Below are 7,603 nucleotides of genomic sequence, written 5' to 3' on the forward strand. Positions count from 1 at the left end.
ACATGGGACATTTTTGGTTGCAGTGATGGTAGTACCAGTCTCAAGCCTTGAACATGTCTTGAAGATTTAAAAATGATATCTTTTGTTTTCCATAAAGCAGCAGGTTACATCCAGGTACATGTGATGTTTTCATGATGAAACAATGCAATGCAGAAAACAGTTGACTCCACAAATATTACATCTTTGTGATAACTGAGCCAAAAAATAACTAGACTGTTTTTTTTTACAAACAAAATATAAAGATGAACTGGCGTCTTTATACATATTTTCTGGGATAGATTAAGCACAAAAAAAATGGATTTAGTAACCATTTCATGAATATTGTCACATTTTGAACATTTCTTTATTAAATTGAACATGAGCTCATTCCTCTATTACCTGATATGACACATGCCCATCTACACACCCACAGGTCGCGGGAGTTGTTAGATGTGTCGCAGTGTGTGTCAGCCTCACTGCCGCAGGGTCAAGAGTCTGGGCTGATTAGTGCTTGTCACAAGACCTGTCTCTCATTACACACACACTCAGGGCGAGAGGTTCACTTCAGCTCAGAGAAGAAACCTGTCAATCTTACTCAGAGGAGATGTGAGATGTGCCTTCAATGTGTTCGCAATAGACTCAGAATCCCTCTCAGCATATTTTACTCTGCCGTTGAAGTTCTTCCACTTATGGTTCAAATTCCTCAGATAGGGACTCAAACTAGCCTTAAATGTACATTCTTGTAGACTGTGGTTCAGCACAATCTCAAACTCTCAAAACTGACTGATTTGCACTTTTTCAAGTACTGCAGTTTTGTAATACTTGTACTTTACTGGGGTATTTAAATTTTCTGGGAGTTTCTCATATCACTCTCCACCACAGATATATGTCCCAAAAGGTCGAACTATTCCTTTAAAGCTAGCGCCACTTTAACCAGTAAGGATAGTAAAATGCCACTAATGCATTGATACATCAGTATTAATGATCCAGTCATTCAATATATACTTTTCCTAGGTATTAATCTAAAGAACAAGTTTTTATTGTCATACTTTTTGCTTTTTTTTTAAATGAAGGTCTTGTAATGGAGTATTTTGAAATGGTTGTACCAACACTTACTTCAGAAAAGTATCTAAGAACTTCTTCCACCACTGTCTATTTGGCACCACACAAAGAATCATGGTGCATGCGTTTTATATATATATAAATATATAATATATAATATATATATATTATATATATATAAAACATATATATAGATTCATGTGTGTGTGTGTGTGTCTTTGTCTGTCTTTGTGTGTGCACAAAGCCACCGGGAAGGATCTGTCTGGTCAGAGGCAAGATAAAGAGGACACACCAAGGACTCCCATGATGCAATACAGGCCAGAACCCTGAAAGCGTCACCCTGGCCTGCAGGCCGAATTGACCCCTGAACCCTTTCTACAACTTCCTGTACCTCCCTCCCTCCTTTCTCTGTAGTCTTTTCCCACCTCTCTCCCTCTCTTCAAATGCGCCTCCCCTCAGCCCCTCGCGCCCATCGCTATCACGCTGAGGCACCAGCGAGCGGGCAGCAGCCAAATGGCCTGCCCTCTGCTTCATATTGCTGTTGGTCAGGTTTTGTTTTTGTCTTTGACGGTTTGACTTTCGCTCACAAAGCCCAGGAGGACTCCTGTAGCCCCGGGACGGACACACACTCACACATACACACTTTCGCCAAGCTGAAGAGTTCCGCTCTGAGACCCCGGGCATCTTCTCCAGCTTCTGTCAGAGCCATGATGTCATTATAAGGAGACACAATGCCTCTTCATTATCCACCGTACACACATACACACACACACACACACACACACACACTGCATAGACACACAAGCTACATGGACAACAGCATTAGGAGCAGAACGTGGAAAGGTACAGGTGAACAGCTCTGTTAAACAGGTAAAAGTGAATGATGATTAATATACAGCTTCATTTTATTTCTCAAGTTACCTACTGCATAAAATATAAGATGTTTTGGCTTGAAATATTTGGGACAGTAAAACATTTGCATATTGCACTTTCCTTACATTTTGTTTTAAAAATAACACATAAACACACATTTATGTCAATGCGCTACCCATTGCATCTACATTATATAGGGGCACATGTTTATTAGCAGCCAGTGTCCAGTATCCTCCTCAGGGAAGAGATCAGGACCAACAGCAGAGCCATAAACAAAACCCGGCCAACACCCACCGCATACATGTGTCTTTTCAGAATATATCATGAATTGTCTGTGTGTGAGAAAAAGGCTGATTTATCCGATCATGCCAAAATAGATGAAAATATTCCCGTACCTTCTTTTGTACCTGCAGTAACTCAGGGTCATTACAGATTATACAAAAGAGTAAAAAAAGGAATAAACGGCATATCTTCGCAAAAGGTGCCTGCTCCAGATGAAATAAAGCGCTAATTAAATCTCCTCCTGCTTTGCCTTTAATTAACTGCTGTAATATAACTTGTCGCTGACCTCGCGCCTTGGGCTGTCTCACGCCTTAATCTGATCAGATAGCACAAAGCAGCTCTGCCTCTGACCTCAGCTCCTCTGCAGTAGTGATGAGGTAACTGTGAAAGACATCTCATGTGCAGCCACAGAATCAGACTCAGTAGATATCAGTGTCTGTAAATACAACCCCAAAATGAACCACAAATTGGCCTTTAGGGTTTAGGGATCTTACAAACCAGTCATTGACCCACAGTGTGCTGGTGCGCCACACTCCATTTGAGGACCTTCATTAGCCTCATGACCGCCTCAAGACAATACAATGGGGTCACTGAGAGGTTAATGGAAACATGAGCCTGTGAGGTCATGTGAAGCCTCCCTAAAAATGTTGTGCTTGCCATACATGACCCTTGACCCTTGACCCTTGTACATGACTTTCGCCCTGTCCATTATTTTACAAAAATGTATGCAAATCTGGATGTTTTTTTTTTTTTATCCTGTGTTTGTTTTCCCCAAAGCGCTTCATGTCTTCATTTTTAATGATGATTTAATATAAGTGTACAGAGTGAAAACAAAAGCTTTAAAATGAATAGATCATTAGTAAATAACACATCACCCGCCGAGCACGCTGTGTTACCCAAATCAAACACCCCCCTGATCAACAGAACTGCATTCTGGGTCTAGCTAACATGCCAAAATGCTAATGGTGGCCCCTCCATGTGATTTCTACTAAGAACTTTAAACCGCTCTAATGGTGTGGGACCAGGACTGATAATATTACTGAGTGGAGTGGTTTGGTTATACTGGGACGGAGAGGCTGAGTGGACTGGTTATGAAAAATATAAAAAATGGACCATTAGAGAAGTGGAACCTGGAGCTGGACTGAGGAGGACTTCACGGTGCCCACAAGACCCACAAGATGCCTTCGTCACAGGTGAGTAGAACCACCTCATTTCTTTGGTTCTCATCAACGTCAACATAGCTTGGCGATGTTGCGTAATGCGCAAAACCTTTTTGCTTTCCATGGCTGCTGCTGCTGCTGCTGTGGAGTTTAAAAATAAATTCTTTACACATGTCAATGTTGTCTGCCTTGGTGATGTTAAATTATGCTGCTGCTGTAAGAGCTGTTCAAGTTTTTTTTCCTGTCGTTTGATTTGCTATAATTCGCTGTGTCCACGCTGTATGTTCATGCTGCAAACAGCGTATAGGAACATTTATATATCGTTGGTTTGGACTGTACATAATGGCTCTGTGATACCTTGACGTATTAATGAAGCGTATTTTGTTGCCCAAATATGTTATCTACTTAGCTCCATCATATACCATCATCATCATCATCAGCAACAGTTTTTCCCTCTCTTTCTTTTAATACAATGCAATACCTACATTTTAACTGATCTATTGTTATTTAAATACTTAAAAATATATATTAATTTTTTTACCAGTTTTGAGTTTTGATCTGCTTACATCTAATACGATAGCATATTCTGTATTTTTACTTCTAGTCGTGGTTTCAAGGTTAGAAACCAGCTCTCTTTTTGCTTGACCAACATAATATATTTAATTACGCTGTTGTTTTGAATGATAATTGCTCAAATGTGTGCATTCTGATATTTTAGAGTGAAGGAGAACAGTCGAGAGAGAGAGAGAGAGAGAGAGAGAGAGAGAGAGAGAGAGAGAGACACTAAGTACAGCTAAAATGCCTGCTAACCCTGAGAGATGTCTCAACTCCCTTGAAGTCAAATTACCAAAGGTGCCTTGCTGCATAAATCGTCCTTTGCATACCTCGATTCGAAGTGCCGGTTATTTTCCCCGCTCTGAGCGTTGTTCTACCTCACCTTCCCCGCCACATTGGATTTAGGGGTCTCTTTAAATAACCCACATGGCTGCGCGTGAGTCATGCTACGAGAGGCTCAGATGGTAAAGGAGTCCCAATTGGTGCCCAAAAGACGTGTCACTAGTAATACCTCCCCCGCAGACTTGAGGTGTCTCCTTTCGTTGTGCTGTGGGCCTCTGTGATCTGTGTGGAAGGGCGGTGCGCCAGGGCCCAGGCATGCCGTTAGCAGCTCACTAACATAGCATTAGCTCCACGGTCATCTCAGTGGGCCTCTGCTGTCTCAACTGTTTCCTCACGCTCGGCTACACACACCTTCTGTGGCTCCACACCGCTTGTTATCCGCAGACCCCCCTCTGTCATAAGACCATCCGCCCCTCTCCTCTCCCCCCCCCCTGACTGTGTCTCCTTCTAGGCCTTTATCCCTCCCTCCCTCTTTTTCTCCCCTCTCACTAACTGCATCCGCTCTCTTGAGGCTTGAAGAGGCCTCGGCGAGGGCCCCAGTTGGTGCCACACACAAGCACACACGTGCAGACACATCTCACGGCTCAGGGGCAAAGGCGTTTGACTGCCCGGCTAAGAAAAAGAGAGATAAGAAAAAATAACAGAGAGCGTGCCATCGGATTACTTTCTCCTCTCCTTGTGTCTAGGGTTGTGGGGTTGCCGCGGGTGACCTGGAGGGGAATGTGATGCTTGTTAAGGGCTGTTCCTGGGAATGCAGCTTGAGTGCCGTGCTGGGAGCTAGAATCTACCCGCTAATCTGTCTGTTCCTCCCAGGCGCAAGTCTTCCTGGCGATGAGACACACTGTTCCCACACAAGCACGCACGCACACAAACACACACACACACTCACACACACACACACACACACACGCACACACACACACGCACACACACACGCACAGTCTTTACAGTTGCAGTCCCAGCCAGACGACATCTCGCTCACCCCCGGGTGAGAGAGCAAAGGAAGAGGTTCAGAGGGAGAGGGAGAGGGAGGGGAGGGGGGGTGGACGACAGCAGATTAGCGAGGTAGATGACATCTCACACATCCTGACAGCGGGGCATTAGACGGAAACGAAGGGAGGATGGAGGAGTGTCGGGGAGGCGGAGAAGAGGAGGGTCGAGGCAGATGAGATGAGGCAAAGTATTAACCAGGTGGAAGCGCAACTTCAACTTTAAAGTGATGGGTGAGAAAGACGGGGAGGGGAGAGTTAGTTTGGGGATTTGCCAAATGGATTGCATGACATCATGGTGTCTAAGGTAGTTAGGGAGAGGGCAACGTCTGAGGGTGGTGAGAGGGGGTGAAAGGGTGGGGTTAGCGGGGCGTAGCGCAGTGTTCTTGAGGGAGTGTGGAGGATCCTTGGAGTCCTGGCACCTTATGGCATGGCCTGCAGTCAAACAGATGCTGCAGGCCTTGCCAGCCTTGAGCAGGGCACAGATGAGACCATTGAGAAGCAAAGGAGGGACGTGCCTTGTCTTACCGAGCAGCGCAGGAGGTGTGTGTGTGCGTGTGTGTGTGTGTGTGTGTGTGTGTGTGTGTGTGCATGTGTGTGTGTGAGTATGTGTGTGGGGACATGTTTTTTTGAAGCTATGCTAATGCACATCAGTTGTCTTCCGTGGTCATCAGTTGAAGGCATTGACTGAGAATACTGTGTTGAAGTTGGCGTACATTCTGGTTAGCGGACCTTCGTTCATGTTACTCATTTAATTCAATTCAATTCAGTTTATTTTGTATAGCCCAAAATCACAAATCGTAAATTTTCCTCAGAGGGCTTTACAATCTGTACACATGCGACATCCCTGTCCCAGGACCTCACATCGGATCAGGAAAAACTCCCAAAAAAACCCTTTCACAGGGAAAAAAGGGAAGAAACCTTCAGGAGAGCAACAGAGGAGGATCCCTCTCCCCAGATGGACAGAAGCAATAGATGTCATGTGTACAGAATGAACAGCGTTACAACACATTCAATAAATATGACAGACATGTATGAATAATGAGTAGTAGGCATGGACCACGATCCAGACCTGATGTGTATCTTCTATTGAGGGAGGATTTACAGATCAATATTATTAGTATTATATCACTAGACATGAAGAGCACAAACCAAACTATAGAAACTGCTGTGGAGGTATTTGGAACAAAAACCGAAGTGACTGACCTGATCATTCATTATTTTGTTTCACTTTATTAATTTGGTCTGACATTGTGTTGATGGTAGCTCACCATTTGTATCTGTTTCTATTAAGTATCCATTTTAGTTTAATGAAAACAGTATAGGTATTACATAAAAAAAGCTAAAGTCACATAAAAATGTGGGGATGCAATGTCAGAGGATAGGCTTCATTAAATCTATACAGCCATTCCTCTTTTCCAGTCCCGTCTCTCTCTGCACAAATCACACCTGCATGTTTAAGGACAGAGAAAAAAATAAAATACTCTGTATCTTAACTTGAGAATGTATGCCTCTGTTTTGGAAAACTACTGACTGTAGTGGGTGGAAGCATGTGCAAGTGGAAGAAGAGCAGCACCAACTCTCTCCTCGCTGTCTATTCTCTCTCCTCCATCTCTATTTTTTCAAGTGTAAGTGATAATATCCTCCCTTTTTCTACCTCTCACCGGCTTGAGTGATTTGCTAAGGCGGTGTGTTCATGCATGTGTATGTGTGTGTGTGTGTGTGTGTGTGTGTGTGTGTGTGTGTGCATCTCACATTAGCCTTTTTCCATTAAAGCAATTTCGCCGCCCATTGTATTCCTGAAGAGGACCTGGGAAGTCACTAATGGTGCCTTGCGTCCACACTTGCACGCTCGCACACACACCCGCCGCAGCATGCACACAGCAGAACATCTCTCAGCATGTGCTATCATCACCTGTCGCCTGATTGCTGTAAAACACACACATTAGCATAGAATGAGACGCATTATCACTCCTGATTATGGGACGCTAAGAGGTTTCACAGAGAGAAAAAAGACCTTGCACCTTTTCTCCACAATGCCTGCTGCTAGTGAAATAAATGCATGTTGTCCAACATCTCTGACACTACCGAAACAGCCCGAAGACTCTGCTGATGGATTTAATGGCCTCTTGTTGTCAATGTTCATAACTGCTCAGATTTGTCATGTCAATACTAATTTTTTTTAATTCAGGCGGCGCGGTGATCCGTCTGCCACCATCAAAACATGTACTTTGTATGTTTCCCGCTGTTTGGAAAGTAGATTGAAAAGCGCTGGGCTGATGGTGATTTTAATAGGTTATTACCTATTTTAGTGGGATCAAATCTAAGTAGAGACACACACAGCCACTCACCGCATCCGCC

This window comes from Cyclopterus lumpus, chromosome 24 (assembly GCF_009769545.1).
Source record: "Cyclopterus lumpus isolate fCycLum1 chromosome 24, fCycLum1.pri, whole genome shotgun sequence".
Lineage (NCBI taxonomy): Eukaryota > Metazoa > Chordata > Actinopteri > Perciformes > Cyclopteridae > Cyclopterus > Cyclopterus lumpus.